We start from the raw sequence: 20,341 nt of genomic DNA, 5'->3' as shown, positions 1-20,341 counted from the left end.
TGGAGAAGCAGATGGGTGTTTAATACATGAAAAACTAACTGCCTGACCTCAAATCTTCTCAGTATCCATTTTCAACAAGGTCAAGTTTTTTTAAAATCAAGTTTTCTATTCAATGGATTACTAAAAATGGCCTAAGAACAGATTTCTAAGACCACATTTTTACCTACAAATCATTTTGAACCAAATAGTACATTGTTGTCTGCTACTAAAACATGTGGTAATACTAATATTTATTAATTTGTATGGCTCAATAATCAGTTAGTTACTGAAAGAGATGTTACTTCTTAGTGTTTCACATTTATATATTTCTCAGGCTAAATATTTAAATCATTAATTTTAGTACAATTATTTCTCTAAATTGTGGTAAAAAGGGATTTTAACTTGAACAATTTACATTTGTCTAATATGTGTATCAATTTATCTATCTATATAAATATATAACTATTAAAAATTATTATGCTATATTGACATAGAAGTTTAAATTTTCCCAACATATTTGTTAATGTACCTGTTTGAGCTCTTACCTTTTATTGTAGGAACTTGTATGAAGTTCCTATTGTATGAAAATATTCTTTAGTGCCAGTGTTAAAGCAAAGTACACTTATTTCTCATTATTTCCAGATATCTGTAATTTTTCCTCAGGTTTTTTTGTCATTACAAAAATCTACAGGAGAATATGTTCATGTCACTAATATGAAAAGAGAAGTTAATCATAATACTCAGAAAATATATTTAGATTCACAATACCTGCTAACATATTTTCCCACAATTGTAATGCCTTTGTTTACATTCGTTAAATAGAACTGTTGCATTTTATTTTTTGTCTCAAACATATAAATAATTTAATAACTCAAATCTTGATTTACTAAATTTGAAAATGGTAAAGAAAATAGTAACATAAAGCAATTGAGATTAATGATGTAAATTCACATAATAAGCATGTATAAATAAATAGTAGATGAAACTATATCTGCTAGAAAAATTAATATGCAAAACCCATTTACACAATTACTCATAAAAATTTAAATTATTCCATAACATCTTTAAAAATTGGGGGTTATTTTGCCCTAATACCTAAGACAAAGCAATATTTAAGGAGGCTTGATAAATATCTACAGATATTGACATACCTTGTAAAAAAATTGAAAGTTTTTTGGCAGTATTTGTCAATCAAATCATACTACGTTATAAGGACACTAGATGTAAAACAGCATTATTACTTGGCTCTACAAGCAGATGTTTTATTTTACATGTGGACAAAAACTGACAGAAAATAATCAGCTTCTGGCACGTGTTATGTATAGACAAGAGATAAGTGCCAATGGCTTTTTATTTTTTCACTAAAAATCCAGATCTCAGGACTTTCGATTTCTGTTCTGCTGTGTAAAGGGCTTGGAAGTCATCATGCCAATCTTTATAATATGAGAAATCTGGACAAACTGAAAGTCAGTGCCTTTTCTTGGACTTATCATAGAACTAAGCTTACAGAGAGGAGTACAACCTTGGAATCTGAAGAGATGCAAGAAAATCCTTAAAATTACACCCAACATCTACTTACCTGGAGTGGTAGTTGCTAGAGCCTCACACTGATAGGGCACTTACATAGTAGTTTGATTAAAAGCTGGAGGGTGAGGTGGTCTAATAAAAGTGAGCGATCTCAGGGGATGTAGTCCTGAAGGTCCCCACACTTGCATGGGTTCTACTTCTGGGAGCCCCACCAGTTTCTTATGGTGAAGATCTGAGCGAGGTCTCCTCATGGCTCTGCAAAGTGAAAGCAGAGAGTCATTTTTCTAAATATTCCTAGAGCCTTCTCAATGAACAGAGACCTGCTCCCTGGGGGAAAAGACTTTACGAGAGCTTTTTTATAAGCAGGATGAAGGGTAGTCCTCCAATTCCAGCTCTTTTAGTCTTCTTGTCTCATCTCAGGCGAGATGATTTTTTTTTAGAGAAATATTGATTTGAATTATTTGACCATTTTTACTGGGTTATGGTTGTCTTTTTTATTGCATATTAGTATTCTTTATATATTCTAGATAGTAAGCATTATCATATACAAGATTTGCAAATGTTTTTCTATTCTGTAAAGCTGTCTTTTCACATTTACATATTTATATATTACTTTTTACTTAAAGTAGCTTTGATGTATTTCCATGCCAATATTATTTGTTTTTCCCATTATTTTTAGTAATGACATGTTTTCAATACTTTAAATTGTTTTGCCAAATTTATGGACGACAGTGCCCCTCATTGTATAATTTTGTATTTTTTAAAGAATGACTTCTTACGCTAAATGTCCTTAAACATTACATTCCCAGTGGAAGAAGAAAAGGAAGTGTTAAGAAGTGAGGCCGGATATGTCTTTCTGAATTATAGATGCTGACAAGACATTTAGCAGTTCTTTCTATATTTGGGCCAAATGTTATTGGCTTAGAGGTCTTAAGACAGCATGGTTATATAAAGTCAATTACTGTTCAATTTAATTTAATTTATGATATTGACTTTTTGTAACATTCTCTAGTTTGCGACATTGGCTGTACTGAAGAAAGTGAGTTTAATAATTTATAAAATATCTGTCATACCTAATTTTTGAGTACCATTATTTCTGAATAGTCCATACATTAAATGTTTCAATAAGACTTAATAGGATATATGACTGTTTATTTTCTGAAGTTTTAAAATAATTTTATCTACTTTGAAAATGTTAAAATTTCCATTAAGACAAGCCATGAAAATGATCTGGGAAATGTCATTAGCTGATAGTTAAACAATACAAGGTTCTATCAATTTATCAACTCCACATGTTTTCACATCACTAACATCTGTGAAATTAAGCTGGGTCTTACAATGGCTAGTATGTCATAATCTAATGGCAAGAAAAATTGAAGGAAATATAGCATTTTGATTATTAAATTTTACTTTATATTTGTGTATTAAAATCTTCTCATTTTCCAGTGTAATTAAAGGAAAATATAAGAGCAAATATTAAAACAGCACAGTCTGAGATAATCTATTTTTAACATCCATAAAGAGATTGTTCTTTTTATGATATTTATGTTTTTATTTAAAAACAAGTGCTATTTCCAGGGAAGAAACCTAGGAATAATGCTTGGAAGTACATGCAAATTATTATCAAAATAAACATACTGAATAATCTGAAAATATATTTTAAAATGCTATGGAGATATTTGCATGTATTACGTTATTTAAATGGAATTTACTGGCATGTGGCATACAGCATGTCACTGTTGCCACTTCTACACCCAAGTGAATGCATAATCTTAAAATCCAGTATTACCTAGATTCTGCTTTCATCAGTCATACCACTGACTGAGGTCTAAATGAGAGGCACATGCAACAATGAATGTAGAGAAAATCCAAGTCACACTTTTTTTTTACCATGATTTGAACATAGATTTTTAAGAAAAATTATCTTAGTACCTCCGATAGAACCCCAAACCTTCAAATTAATACAGTTTCCAAGGTTTTGTTTTATGTGAAATCCATGGGATTTCCAAATGTGTCTCAGAATATATCACACTGCAAGAATAGTCCCCCACCCAATACATTCATGCTACCACCAATAAATCTTGATGGCGACAACACATTTGGTCCAAAGTAATGAAAGAGGGTAGACACATGTGTGAGATATTTACATAATCTGTAAAAACAAACAAATTAATTAGTAATAATTTATTAAATATGACTGTTTTAGAATTGTTAGCCTCTTTCTAAATCCTTCCCTTTAAAACATTGCTTAATCAAATAAATTTGATTCATAAGACCAAGTAACATCTCACCTCCAGAAATGAGACATATAGGAGTTCCTGTCATGCCTCAGTGAAAATGAATCTGACTAATATCCATGAGGATGCAGGTTTGATACCTGGCCTCACTCAGCAGGTTAAGGATCCGGGGAGTTGTCGTAAGCTGTGGTATAAGTCACAGACACAGCTCGGATCCCGCATTGCTGTGGCTGTGGTGTAGAGCCAGTAGCTACAGCTCTGATTCAGCCCCTAGTCGGGTAGCCTCCATATGTGGATGTGACCCTAAAAACAAACAAGCAAACAAACAAACAAGAAAAAAATGGAAATAAGATAAAAAAGATGAGATCTTTGATCTCAGTGGTATGACAATGGGCAAAGAGATTGATAGGTCAATAGGAGTCTACATAAGGAAAACTTTTTAATCTCAATTATGTTTCTATTTTCTTTAAAAATAAATGCATATAAAATTTGAGAAATTTAGAACACAGGTAAAATCCAAAGTATGCTTGGTCTTATATTGATAAGGCAAAGAAGAATCTTATTAGGATTTTAAAAATAAACAAAAAGTTATATAATATTAATTTGGAAGCTTTTACTGAGGCACTGAGATATAATAGGTGAGAAAGTCCAGACTAAGATGTAAATTTTCAAGAGACATTTCTGAAAAGCAATTTTACATCTCTGAAAAATTGCTTATTTACACTGAGAATAGAAAATGCCCTCATTATGGTGCATGGAGTCAAATATTCCCAGCCTAGAGGATGAAGTCAGTGTAATTCTGGTCTGTTTAACTCACTTTTTTTCATTCTTTTCAAGACTGAAGAGATGAAAAAACATGCTCACCAGAATGGGAAGGAGGAGAGGGAAAACAACAACAGAGGAATTATCTCACCTACCTTCCATTACTGAAGGTTCTTTCCTGGAGTAGACTCCACTGGCAGAAAGTCATAGCATATAAGTAAGTTGGATTTTGGAAGTTTTATTATTATACAATGCTTTGCTTTCAAATCATTAAATTAAAATTGTTTTGCAACTTACCAGTGTTGTGCTCGGGATTACCATCTGCAGAATGACCACTGCAGTTTAAAGCATAGCTCTGACATCTGCTTTATTATGACCTTATCAAAGTTTCATTCTATTTCAGTGCCTCAGTTTCCTCATCTTAGAAACAGGAGTCAATTTTAATAGTTTTGAGGATTTATTTAGTTAATACAGATAAACTCATGGGGGCAATGCCTGGCACCCCAAAATAAGCTCTGATAGCTATTATTATTGCTTTCCTTGAGTCAGCTGAACTAACAATGTTTTCCTCTACACAAGACTGTATCTTGCATCACTACTATAGAATTATATTAAGCAATTATAGTACTATCACATCATATAAAGCTAGCAACTTATTAACTGTTGCACAAAACTAAGAAGTACCTCTCAGATAGGGAGGGCCAACACTCATCATCACATCTCTCAAACAAGAATAAAATGCATAAGAATCACTGAGAGCATATTTGATAAATCCTGAGAAATATTCTCATTGATTATTGGGTTGAAGCCGATAGAGATTTTATGTTGCTAATAAGATGCCCCAGGTGTGAACGATTCAGGTAATCCACCAACCACCATGAACAGTATTGTCTTCAATTCCTCTAAACCAATGGGTTATACACAAATTAGCTATATGCAAACAGAGGGTAGAATGAAAAAACTCTTCCCTCTCATACAAGAAAACTAGCTTCTTTTCTCTCCCCTGGTGGGGGTAGGTGGGCATAAACTTACCTATCACTTTTCCACTCCCAAACTAACCTACGTTATTTAATTTTTTTTCGTATTTAAACCACTTTCCTTATAATGAGAAGTTCCTCAATTTTCCATCTAGTTGTAGCTTCATTCCTTGCTATCGCAATGTCTTTGCCACACAACATCCACGAGATGACCAGGTCAATCAAATCATGTATTACAACATTTTCTTTTTTTCCAAAAGCCTGTCTTAGAGGCAAAAATCAGAAAAAAAAAAATCCAACACACACACGCACACACACACACACACACACACACACACACACACACCCCTTATAATTTATAATCTGATTTTGCATAAGTCTAAAAAACAAAATTATAATAAAAACTTGTGAGCATCTTGCACCAAGACATTAATGATATCTGATTTTTCAATATAATGTAGATTCTTTAAAAATTAATTTCTCATCTTCTGTGCAGCTAAATATTTTGAAACTATGTAATTTTAACATCAAAAAAGGGATTTAGAAACATATTTCTTGACATATCATTCCAATGGGAATTTCATGCAAAAGTAATATTTTAACAGCAGGCAAGAAGGAAGACTCATTGCCTTGTCAAGTGCCAGTTACAAAATTAGACACAGTCTTAAAGGGAATAAATGGGGAATTAAAATGTTTTTGAAGCTACTCATTTGTCTAAACTTTATTAAAATTTCCATGAAAGGGTAATGATATTGATCGATATATTGTCATATATACAGAAGAAAAAACTAAAATGAATGCAAGAATGATAAATTATTTCCCCTTAAAAATTAACATTACTGATGGCCAGTGCGATCGGAACAGTATTTAGATGGATTACGCAGATGTTGCACCTCTATTTTTAAAGAAAGAAGTTTAATTCAAACTAAAACATAGGAACACAAATCTTAGAAAAATACATGAAGGTTGAAAACAATCACAGCTCTGCCAGTTGAGATGTCATTTGCAAACTACTGTTTCATCAGAAATAAAATTTATGTTATCATCATACTTACTATCCAATATATGACATTTATATAAATTTACATCAGTGACTAATTTAGATTATACATCATAAATTTTATCATTTTGCTTCTTTTAATGTCTGTGTTCTTTCTGGTTTCAAAGTGATCCATTTTGGGTCCTTCTGTAGTCCTTTGGGCTAGTATTTATATAGCCAGGCTGATGGAGCCACATTACATATTGGCTGGGACCTGAGTCCTGGGCTCCTTTACTGTAGTGCTTGCACCTGTGCAAAGTATCCTCCAGCAACAGAATACAAAGAAACTGTATAGTACTAAAAATAACTGCATGCATGTGTGGTTGTCTGGCATTATGAACAATAAAATACAAAAAGGCCAAAAACCAATTGCTACTTCTCCATGCCAGGAGTAAATTCAGGTGGGCAGAACACCTAAATCATAGCTCCAACCTGACCCACCAAATCGCCCCATCCCTACCCTCACCCCATTTAAAAAAGAACTAGTCTGCCCTCCTCAGAACATGAGCAAGGCCACCTGTTTCTTGTTTTTGCTCCTTTGTGTTGTAGCATGAGTCTCAGGAAAGTCCTGTCTGAATTTCTTGTCTGGCCTCTTACCAATTTCTACTGATTAAAGAGTTTGAAGACCCAGGTTGTTAACACCTTTACTCTTGATGGGTTCCACTTTGCAAATAGATTGTTGTGTACTTTTCATGTCTCTTTGCAAATCATGTTTTCTATTCTGAATATTTTTTCCTGTATGTGAATGTATCATTATTCCCAAGAGTTAAGTGATAGGATGGTGCATATACCAGACTTGCTGGAGCAGTGTTTAGTTGAAAATCTCATGGACAGAAGAATAGTAGGTGGATGTGCGGATTCCCAGGTGGCCTTACATTTGGTGTCCCCAAAGCTGGTATCTGGGGGAGTCTTCCAACATGCTTTGTGTGTGTGTGTGTGTAAACTGAAAGAAATTTTATTTAGTCTTTATGAAGCAATCTAGTTTAAAAAACAGTTGAGGGTAAGATACCAGAACACTTTCATGTAACAGAAGTTTGTAACAGAGTTTGACAGACAAAGAGGGCAGGCCCTGATTTAAATGTCAGATGTTTTCCACCTTGAAAATGAGGTCATCACAGATTCTAATCAGTTCGTGTTCTTTAGTCATCTCCTCAGAGTAGACGCACCTGCTCCTTCCTCAGACTCCTCTGGAGGGCTAGGTCTCCCATCTCTAGCCTCCTGTTTCTCAAGCCACTTGAAGAGGTCAAAGAAAGATTTTTCCCTGAAATTGTTCTTCAATAAGTTGATCTTTGCTTTCAGAACTTTCTGGAGTTTTGTCAAGTCCCTTCCGTTTCTAAGCCTCTTCCATCACTCAGTACACTCTCCCCTCAAAGCCATCCATGACCTTGTCCACCTCCAGATGCTTCGCTTGGAGCTCTACACACCTGCTCTTTGGCAACAGGGTCTTCTTTTGCCTCCTTTCCTCTGACGCATTCAGGTATTTCTGGCTGCACTGCAGCTGGTCCATGATTGATAACACCACACAGATGTGGCCGCACAGGGACATCCAGGCTCCCGGAAACCCGCCGTCACATGGGAATAAGGGGGGGGGGTAAATAGAGGGGTGGGGGGCTGGAGAAGTGCGTAGATGGCGTTGGGGGGAGGGGCAGGGGGTGGTGCTCCAGAGGTAGCGCATGCGCACCACAGCAAAGAAGCCCCACAGGGCTCCGGATACCCCTCAGGCAGTGCTAGAACCACAGCTGGGTCTGAAAAGCCCTCACATCCCCGTCCTCATTCCAGTCTGAGGCGGGCAAGCACGCTCACCACCGGGGCTCCGAGGTGCCGCTACACCGGATGTACACTGACTCCTTCTGGCCCTGCTTGTTCGCCACTGCGTGTGCACTACAGGAATGTCACCTCCCAGGTGAGTTCTGTGGCCGAGACCCGTTTTGGGAGCTGGGCCTCTCGTCAACTCTGAACGGGTGAAATTTTGGGTCCTCAGCCTCGCGGTCCAGGTGGTAAGACTTCCGCCCTCCTTGGTCTCAGGGTTCCTCCGGGGAGACTGAAGCCAGTTCTCCCCGGTTCCCTGGTGGTGAGGCCTTTGGCTGGCGGCCTCGTGGTTGAAGTCAGTCCCCACTTGGCCCTCGGGCTCTTCCTGCTGAGGACTTGGGGACATGGGCTCCAGCAGTGGTCTCAGGACCAGGGAAGTCACGGCCAAGGTAGGGGTACCACCAGCAAGCGTGGGTCAGGGCTCTGTGAGGCCCTGTTTCCATGTTGGGCGGTCAGACCCTTTTTTGGTCGTCCGGTCCCTGTCTAGTTGTACGGTAAGTGAGGCCACCACAGCATGACTTGACAGGGCCCTGGCTTCACTATCCATTTCCCAGCACTGGGCTCATGGTTAAAGAAAAGCTGTTGGTCCTCTGCCATGCTCGGGGCCAGGGTTCACGTGTAGTAACTGCGTCCGTAGATCTCAGGCAACAGGTGCATTGGCCCTTGGCATTACTCAATGTGGCCGCAACAGCCTCATGTCCACGTGGCCGGCACTTGGTTGAGTTGAATTATCATTTATCTTGGCTTTGGGCATTTTTCAAGGGGTTTTGTGGAAGACTTAGCTGTTCATTTTTAAACCAACCTACAAAGATCCCTTTGACTAACTCCTTCCTGATAGAGAAGTATTTATATTATATATGAACAATAGATTTACTGTAAAGCACTGTGTTACTATCTCTAAATTTTCAATGCCTTTAAAATTATGAAATGATTATAATTTGTGTCCTTATGAAGTTAAATGAAAAATTAACATCTGTAAATATTTGTCATGCATATGAAAAGTAGAACAGAAAGATTAGAAATTATCAATATGACTGGCAATATAGAATAGTGATAAAAGTCAGAGTGTCAACAAGTACATTTTCACAATTTCTGCAATGAAAAACTATCCACAAAGTTTAGTCTCCTTTTAGTAGAAGTAATATATTCCCATCATAAAAGATAAAAATTTAACCGTACAAAAATAAGTTATATAGATTGTAACATACTTTCTCTGTAATTGCCAAATGATAGCCTGTTCTCTAGAACTCACCACTCCTTAAAGTCTGGTTTTGTTTAATTTGATTATTACCAGCCTAATTCTAATGAATACAATTAAAATGCAATATGGCAATTTGAGATTTCATATCCTGCTATCTCTTCTTAGTGGCAGTGAACATAGGGATACAGCCTCTAGAAGCAGATTTGGGTCTTGAAAAATATGCCTGATTTGTATGTCTACATTCTGTTATTTTAAAATAGAATAACAATAGTACATCCCTTGTAAGTATGTTGTGAGGATTCATTAAATTAATATGCATAAGGTTCAGAGCTGTGTATAATGCATGATAAATATTCACATCATGTTATTCTTAGTCATATGAGCAAACTGAAAGATATAAATCACACACCCAGTTAACTCCCAACTTTTGTCTTCTGCCTCCAAATTTTTGTTAATTATGTAATTCATGGTTGCTCTCTTTAGTTACCTTTACAACTTAAAATATGATATAAATTATTTTCTGATACCTAACATTTAGGTATACTTATTGATTGATGTTATTCATTGCTTCCTTATTCTCAAATACCAGGAAAATAGCATAGCTGTACTTCCCTTCACCCTCTGATTTATTTTTGCTCTGTAATCATTAAGGTTTCTAACACTGGTAATCTATATTATATCTTTTAATAGTGTACATTGCTTTGTCTAAAGATAAATTCTATATATTGAAAAATATTGAACAGTAATAGAAGCAACAATTACGGTTTATTTTGTGATAGACACTGTGCTAAATACAAAGTATAGGAGACAGATTATCTCAATTTATGCAAACTGATCCTGGGAGAATGGTTCTAATTTTAGTACTCTACTTTATAAATGGGGTTCTACTCTAAAAACTATTCTATAAATGGGAACCCTGATATATAGAGAGATTTTATTTTTTTTAAATTTTACTGAAGTCTAGTTAATTTACAAGACAGTGATAATTTCTGCTGTACAACAAAGTGACCCAGTCATACATATACCCATATCCATTCACTCTGATTCTTTTCCCATATAGATTATCACAAAATACTGGGTAGAGTTCTCTATGCTGTACAGGAGGTCCTCTTGGGCCAATTATTCCATTTGCCTCAGTGTGGATATACCAATCCCAAACCCCCAGTCCATCCCTCCAACCTCCCCACCTGGCCCCTCTGGTAACAATGTTTTTCAAAGCTGTGAGTCTGTTTCTGTTATGCAAATAAGTTCATTTGTATCCTTTTTTTTTTTAGTTTAAAGATTTCACATATAGGTGATATTGTATGATGTTTGTCTTTCGCTGTCTAACTTTACTTAGTATGATAGTTTCTAGATAGAAAATTCATAAGACTTAGCACCCAATTAATGAATGAAATTCATATGTGGCAAATCGGCATTTAAAAAATTTTTAAATTTTAAAAATTAAAAAAATCTTTTTAAAAGATATGATTCCCCTCATATTTATTTACAAGTCAGTTTCATGGCTATGTAAATATTATTAGTGACATAATGGTACAGTGATGGACTGTTAAGTAAGGAAATGTAGCTCTTTTAAAAACTTAAATGTAATTTAATTTCAATAATAAGGCATTTTTCACAGTGTCTCCTTTAACTTTTTTTTTTTGATTCTTTTATTTTACTGGAATTTATTCTTGTGTTACTTTGGATATTGGAGTTGGCTGAATCAGAATTACTACAAATAATAGCTACTTAAAAAAAAAATGTAGGGAGTTCCCAATGTGGCTCAGCAGAAACGAATCTGACTAGCATCTATGAGGACACAGATTTGATCCCTGGCCTTGCTCATTGGGTTAAGGATCTGGCATTGCTGTGAGCTGTGGTGTAGGTTCAGCAGCTACAGTTCCAATTCAACCCCTAGCCTGGGAACCTCCATATGCCTCATGGATATGGCCCTAAAAAGACCAAAAAAAAAAAAAAAAGAAAGAAAGAAGGTTTATTTCTTTCTCATGTAAGTGTAAGGTGGTCCTTCCCTGATAAAGCAACTCCATAATTTTCTAGTTTCTGTCATTTATATGTTGTCCTCAGTACCTGGCTTCATTCTCATGGTCCACGTCAATTTCCACTAACATATCCGTCTTTATGTAGGAGAATGACATGGGAAAGGCAGTGATGTAAGGGAGGTTTTCTTTGTTTTAGGGAGGACCCAGAACACTCTTATATTTACACTGCAATGATCAGAACCTAGGGAGAGAGCCACACCTAATAGCAAGAAAGGTTGGGAAAACTTTTCTTTAGCTGGGTGACCATTGCCTAACAAAACACTCTGAAATGGCATGAAGCGATATTAGAGGACTGCTAGCTTTCTTTACCACAGTTCAAAACAGACTGCATATATTTTTATTCACACATAGAATCCACGAAGTTCTCTTCCATTATGTCAACCACCTTAGGATTTTTGGCTGATATGTAGTCTCTCTTTCAGGGCCAATTATACTTCCATGTAGTCTGGCTAAGATACTTTTAAAACTTTAAAAAAAGGAAAAAGAACCAAGGCAGGTTTTTTGCACACCCTGCCCCCGTACATACTAAATGTATAACAATTTGGTAGAAGTGGGTAATTACAGTACAACATGTAATATGAAGAAGGAAAAATAGGGGAAAAACACTGAAACAACTGGTCTTTAACCATCATCATATTTTGGTTGGCCAGAATTATGAAGACTTTTGGCTGAAACAAGGAGGTAAATTCCTCCCTGGTAAGCCCATTTGTCAGCCCTGAACTGCTTTCTGGGAGAAATTCCTTGTCCTTTATTGTGTGTTAATCTTGGTTGTGCTAAGTGGTCTTTCCTGTTCTACTACCCTCTGTAACCTTTCTGAGATCTGCAGAATATCTGCAACTAAATTTTTGTTGGTACATTTGGGGATAGAAATATCACAGGCTTTTGCAGGTTAAAGTGTAGTCTCTTTAACAATACATTTTCAGAAAGGAAAAAAAATAGTACGTTTCTTGTCTTTTTGCTTTTTGTCAATTTCCTGTGCAAATTACCCCAGACAGAGATCCCATCTGGACATAGAGATTAAACCTGAACACTTTCACCTTCTACGTGCTGGTCTTTGTAGTTTGTCCTTCAAGATCTCTGTCAGACCACAGGAAACTAAAATTGGTCCAGTTGTTGAATATTTACCGATCGACACCAATTTTAGCAAGCTGTATTGTTGGTGATATTTGAGGTTTAATTTTTATTCCTCAGTAGATAACCTGTATTTTCATCATATAGATCTTTTAAAATTATGTATTATACATTGGAATTTTCAACACTCATGTCTCTGTGTCTAGGTTGGAGAACTCAGTGTGTCAATTAAAAGGTTTAAAGGTATATTTTCAATCATTTTATTAATTGTCATTTTATGTTTTCCTGATCTTTGTCAATGAGTCTGTGTTCCAATAACAAATGCTATTAGAAGTGTGTTATGTTAAAATTAAAATTACATTTAAAATGTGTTCTCAATCCTCTTGTATTTAAAACCTCAAAAGCATATACAAATGTGAGTAAACACTGGAGCTTTACAAATGAGGATATTTATTAGGATTATTTCCAACTATCAAACTATTTAGGAGGGCAAATTATTTTAAAAGTGTATACTTTCTTTTCATCTCTACTAAGAATAAAAATAAGTTAATAATTCATTAATTTTATTTTATTTTATGCCTTTCCAAATGCTTAATAATAAAAGAATCAATGTATTTCCTATTTGGAAGTTAGCATTAGATTCTCTGAGTATTTTGAAAAGGAGCAAAGTTAAAATGACTGACTATATTACAGTTTTTTTTCTGTGACTGCCATAGTATAAAAGGTGTATTGTGTTTTACATGTAAATAAATGTGGTTTGGACCTATGTTTTTCATTTTCAAATGATATAGGAATCTTCTGATTGATGGCTTTATGTTAATAAATCTCTGGACATTGAAAGACTGCCTGGGCTGTTGAAAACTGCAAAGCAACTGAGCAGTGGAGTGGCTGAGAAGAGTATATGTGTATACTATGAATGTGGTTATGTATTTATATTTAAAATGTCATCTTTTGCACATTTTTAATGCATTGAAACTTTATCAGTAGTATTTAGAACTGTTTCTTGGATATCTCTGTATACACATATACATATATCTGTCTACCTGGGTATGATTCAGTTCATTGAGGAATTCATATTACTACTTAGCTTATTTTGATAATGTGCCCACAATAGGTTTTTTCTCCAAAGGCCCTAAGGAACACCATGCCATAAATAAATAAATAAATACTCAAGTGTTATTATTCTTTGTTTTGATATTTGACATAAATGAAATAATTTGCTTCCCTATAGTCCTAGTCATATATGATGAATGAGGCAGATTATTCCAATATCAAAATTTCTTCTTTGTGTTCACTCCTCCTTTAGACTTTGAACTTACTTATTATATAATTACCAGTTCATAAGTTTTTTTGGAAGAAGATGTGAAATACTCCTATCATTGGCTGCCTTGTACTTGAAAAATATATTTTAGTGGATCTATGGGAATGAGCCACATTTGAGTGAATTTAATAGAAATGAGAAGATATTTTGCAAAGGGGAGAAAATTACATGGTGGCTTTTGAGGAGAAGTGGTATCAGGCAGGTTTGTGTTGTTGCTCATTTCATTTGTTTTGTTTCTTAGTATGTAAATAGAAACAATGCTTTCCCAAGAAGAAAGCAGCACAAAAGGTAAAATCAGTGAAAGAGAATGAATACTGCCTGAGCAATATATGTAAATGGAAAGATGATTGGGCCCAGGAAATAAATGGAGGGATTGACTTGGCATAATAACTCTGGCAGTTCATTAAGTTAACAGTTGGAAAAGCAGAGTATGGGGCACAGAGCTGGATAGTGGGTACATGTAGTGGGAGTCTGTAGAACATCATTCCTAAAGTCAGAGTTACCCCAGCAAATGGTAAACCAGAACATTTTCCTGAAATTAGAGAGAAGGGAGGTGAGTTGAAAATTTGAGGAGAGGAACGATATAAATGAGCCATCTGGGAGAGTGGGAGGTAAAGAACCTAGAGAAGGTATGATTGTTGGATAACCTAAAGGTTGTTTAAGGTTTGTGCCACCAACATAAGGGAGGCCAATCAGATTCACACATGCAGAAATATAGGTAAACAGTGGGGTTTAACCAAAAAATGGTGCTTCTGCCAAGTGAGTTTAAACAGTGAGAAAAAGAGGAGTATCAAGAATTATGTGAGAGAAACATTATTTTGGTTGGCTGTGGTATTTAAGCTGGTTAGGGATAAGAGACCACCAAATGAGTGAGAGACAGTGAAAATGCAATATGATTTGAAGTTCCTATAGGTGAAGGGATTGTTGGAGCCTGGGTCTTGCAAGAAGTGATCTCAAATGCTAGTCAGCAGTGGTAGCAAAGAGATGCATGAAATTAAGATCATGAAGGGTATGCAGATATTTTTAATGACAAAATTCGTGGTCAGTTGCTTAGGTAGGGTGAAGAATAAGAATAAGGGAGAGGACTCAAGGATGTGAGTAGTTAGGGTGTTGTAAGAATCATCTGTAAGCATACAGCAATCATGAAGAATTAAGTTACTTGGAAAGAGAGTGGCAGGGAATTAGGAACAGAAGTAATCAATAAAATAGGTAAATAACCCTTGTACTAGGTAGTGACATCAGTGACTTTCATAATTGGTAACATAAAGTAATGATAAGAGTTTTAAAGCTGGGCATTTTTAGGGAGGTATGATGGAAAATAGTCTCAAGGATATGATGAAGAGCAGGAAAGATATCTATCCTATATCCAGAGCCAGTGGTTCAAGATCTTTTCAAGAGTATAGAGAATGGTCACCACTTGAGAAGACTGTGCAGAAACATTGACCTCTCTAGCATAGTCCAGTTTTATTGGAAGAAGAAGAAGGAGAGAGAATATGGAAGATAAAGTCATTCTGCAATTGATGGGCCATGCATTTCAAAAGGCATGGTAAGACTAAAACTGATGAGAATAAAGAAGATAGATCATTTCGTGGATTAGAATATTAGAGAAGCCTAGTAAAATAAGAGATTTAGTCTTCCTTTGATGACCTCTTTACAAGGGATGAGAAGGGATGATGAAATCAGCTTCATGGTATTTGAGAGAGGTGATAATTGTGAGGCTGTGCATTTGGAAGGAAGGAAGAGTAGATGTCTGGGGCTCGTTTATGATCCCTATTGGGGGAAGCTAAGAGGGGATCAAGGAGATTTGGGGCAGAAAGTAAAGCAACTGCAAAGACTGAAGAAAACAAAGGACATGTGCCATGTTTAAGAAACAACAAAAACTCGGAAGGATGAAGATTACTGAGATTAGGTCAGAAAGATAGCTAAAGGCCAAATCATATAAAAATCCAAAGGCTGTAGGAAGACTTGAATTTAATTATAGTGAGATGAAGAGTCATTGGAGATTGTTGTGCAGAGGAATGATTTCGCCTTAGGATTTTGAATGACTAATTTGGGATTTGTGTAGATATTAGATAAATATCCAGGCAAGCAAAAGTGGTAGCTTAAAAAAAGTACAAGTAGATGGAGTTCCCGTCGTGGCGCAGTGGTTAACGAATCCGACTAGGAACCATGAGGTTGTGGGTTCGGTCCCTGCCCTTGCTCAGTGGGTTAACGATCCGGCGTTGCCATGAGCTGTGGTGTAGGTTGCAGACGCGGCTCGGATCCCGCGTTGCTGTGGCTCTGGCGTAGGCCGGCGGCTACAGCTCCGATTCGACCCCTAGCCTGGGAACCTCCATATGCCGCGGGAGTGGCCCAAGAAATAGCAACAGCAACAACAACAACGACAACAACAACAAAAGACAGACAAAAAAAAAAAGTACAAGTAGAGATACTGAGAATAGGTAGGATTTTTCATATATGTTGAAATTAAATTTGAATAGATTTGTTGTTGGAATGGATATACACTTGAAGAACAGAATAGTCAGAGATAATTTAAGATCCTTAGTCTAGCAACTGGCAACTGAACTTCCATTTACTGAGATGAAGAGGGATGATGGTGAAGTTTTGTCCATGTAAGGAGAAAGTCAAGAGATAGTTCTCTTTTAAGCAACCAAAATGTCCATCAACAGAAGATTGGATAAAGAAAATGTAGATATTCCATGGAATATTACTCAGCCATTAAAAAAGATGAGATAATGTCATTTGCAGCAACATGGAGGGACCTAGAAATTATCATACTAAGTGAAGTAAATCAAAAAGACAAATATCATGGTATCACTAATATGTGGAATCTAATAAAAATAATACATTAGAACTTAGAAAACAGAAACAGGCTCAAAAGTTTCAAAATCAAACTTATGTTTACCAAATGGGATATGTGAGGGTAGTAAATCATTGGTTTGGGATTGATATATACTCACTACTATATATACAATTGACAGGTGATAGGGACCCTCTGTATAGTACAGAGAATTTTATTCAGTACTGTGTGGTAATGTATATGGGAAAGGGATCTGAAAAGGAATGAATATATGTATAAGTGATTTACTTTGCTGTATGTCTGAAATTACCACAACTTTGTAAGTCAACTATATTTCAATACAGTTTTTTTAAAGAGTTAAAAGAGTTCTCTTTTTCAACATAATGTATTTGAGATGTCTTTTTCAAATGGAGACATGCAAAAGGAAATGTTGAGTGAGAAGTTGTTTTTATGAGTCTGGAATATATGAATGAAGTCAGGATTTGCAATATCAGTTATTTTAATGTTTTCTGTATTCCTTTGATTACATTTTCCTTAAAATATTGTAGTATACTAGTATTTACTCAATATTTTCTGTTCTCTGTATATTTAAAACATAGGAGTAACATTTCCTCCTCAACATTCTTGCCCCTTCCTTCTGCTTCATTCCTTGTAGAAGTTATACTTTTTCTTCTGTATCTATTAACTCTTATATCACAGTTTCTATCTCTATAAACATTACCTTTTTCCCTGGGAAAATTGTCCCATTTCATTTGCCTACTCATTCAATGTCTCTTGTTCTTCTCTCATTCTTCTGTTCATGTCATTATTAAGATTTTTTATTTTTGCTACAATAAAAACTTTCATTTAAAAAGATCTCTGGTATGTTATGGATGCACTATCTTCTTATTTCCTATTGGTCTGTTTTACAAGGACTGTGTAAGCTTCCTGTACCCCGCCTACAATGATAATGTATGAATAATGACATGTGGTCCCAGAGAGTATGGCTATGATTAGTCTTCTGAACATGGAAACTTTTCATTCATCTCGGTGCCTCCTCTACAAGGTTCATTCCTGCTTTCTGTCCAAAGGGCCCACAAACTCTGCTCTTCCCCTTGCCAGATGTTTCTCTTGCCTAATGTGTGGTAGAATTAAGTGAGGAGTCAAGAGTCTAAGTAACCTGGATGTCCCTCCAAACAGACATCCCAGGGCTTTTCCCTTTTCCCAAGCTTTGTCCCGTTGTAATTCAGAGCAGCAAAATAGGGTTGCTACAAAAATAAGAGCATGACCAGAGTTTAGTACCAGTCTTCTTGGTGAATATATGTCAGGCACTCTGCTAAGCACATTGTGTGGAGTTAACCATTTCTTTCCCACATCAGATCTTTGAAGTATATCTTATATTATTCCCAGTTTGTAGAAGAGGATAGTATCAGTATTCAAATAATTTTTTACCAAGGTCACAGTATAAAATAATTGACTCAATCCCAGGCATTTTGGCTATGGGGTCCATGCCTAATCCACCATGATTTACTACCAAGATTCAATGAGAGACTCTGCTATTATTTCTCCTTCTTTGTAATCTGAACATTAGAACTTTGTCCACTTTGGGTCTCCATTCGTGTCAGAAAAGATTCCTCTTTTCTCCACCTGTATTTTCTTATGTCTTTGGCCTTTTCTGTGGGATCTTCTTTTGTATTTTTAGAAAAGGGATAAAGATTATGAATAAAGTATTTTTTAGAGATTATCTTATTTACATTCAGTCATGTAAGTCTAGCTACAGCACTGATGTTCATATTTTTAGCACTGCTAATTGTGGCTGTTTTCATTGTTTCAATTTTTATTCTTTGTGGTTGAATGTGAAAAGAATCCAAGGTACATCTGAATTCTCTTAAATTATATGCAATGCTGGGTTTATGTTTACATTGGTATTTTTTTCCTGTAGTAAAGCCCCAAAGATTTTATTACTTCTTAAACTTGCTGTAAACTGTGAAAGACACTATGGAGAAAAACATGTCATTACATACACAGACTACATTTTTTATTAACATACAATTGATTTACAGTGTTGTGCCAATTTCTTCTGTACAGCAAAGTGACTCATTTATATATATACACACTCTTTTTTATATTCTTTTCCATCATGATCTATCCCAGGAGATTGGGTATAGTTCACTGTGCTATACAGTAGGACGTTATTGTTTATCCTTTCTAAATGTAACCCCAAACTCCCAGTCTTTCCCATTCCCTTCCCTTCCCCCTTGGCAGCCACAGGTGTTTTCTATGTCCCTGAGTCTGTTGCTGTTTTGTAGAAAGGCTCATTTGTGTTATGTTTAAGATTTCACATATAAGTGACATTTTTAAACAAAATGGGAAACTAAAATTTGTATACAGACCTAGCTACATGAAATGAAAAATATTTTCTATTGAATTACCATTGAGGAAGAAAGTAAAAAGAGATCAGTAAAAGCACAAAAATGCAAAATCCTAAATCTTGCAAAAATATAGGAGCACAACAAATGAACATTTCTCATGTCCTCATAAAATATAACGTTATTTACAAACCACATAAAGCACACAAAATAGCCCTAATGGTAGTAAGTATGTATTATCATTCTAAATCAAGCCATAAGTAATGACACTCAGGGAAAGGTTTAGTTTATACTGAGACTAGGTGTCTTGCAAATGAAAAGCTATTTAAGTGCTAAAATCAATTGACTATATAATACCATGTTTTCTGATGGGAATAGTGCACAAAAGATGCCTGGAAGTTGTTTGTTACAATGGCTAAATGAGATTCTACCTCTGGTTATTATCCACCCATACATTCATCATTATAAACCGCTTCATTTTTATTTTATTATATTGATTTACCTTAGCACCCAAGACAGCTTATAATCCTACAAAATTCAGAAAACATTGATTTACTTAAATTATTCAATACGTTACTATATGGCTATTATGTCATTTAACATTAGAAAAATCAGTACAACTTTTTGTTAATTGCCTGTCACATACCTAAGGTATCACAAATGTGTTTTTCTGGAATCATTAATTTGCAGTATGCTGATGACATTTTTATAAGTCAGCTAGTTTAATACAAAATGGCATATGTAGTGGGAAAGTATTAGGATATGTAATGAATAATTTAAAGTTGCAATATATAAAACTGTAGAATAATTTATTAAGGTTATAATAATACCATTTCTCAAATGGCTGAAAGGTATACTGCTATCTTCTGTGGACATTTTATAAATATTTTTTTCTTAAAACTCTATGTAAGTATAATGGATAAGATGGTAAGTAAGCTCAGTGTGATGTTTACTATTTTGAGAAATTGCTATAGAGAATTTTTCCTGCATGGCAGAGGAATCATTGTAATTGAGAAGAAAGATACACTTCAAATGATAATTTGCTATTTTTCTATATTAGAAGAGACTAAAACAGCTGATATTTAAAATATTAAAATGAACTTATACAGCAAGATGATGGTCTAAAAGTGTTTTGTGAACCTGCCGATACTGTCTTCTTTCTGATCATTTTGAAAAGTTATTGTAAATCTTGGGCTCATTCTACCTAGAAAATGAGCCACATATGTGT

This window comes from Phacochoerus africanus, chromosome 3 (genome assembly GCF_016906955.1).
Source record: "Phacochoerus africanus isolate WHEZ1 chromosome 3, ROS_Pafr_v1, whole genome shotgun sequence".
Classification (NCBI taxonomy): Eukaryota; Metazoa; Chordata; class Mammalia; order Artiodactyla; family Suidae; genus Phacochoerus; species Phacochoerus africanus.
The sequence above is the reverse complement of the archived record's forward strand: the minus strand, read 5'-3'. Positions refer to the sequence as shown.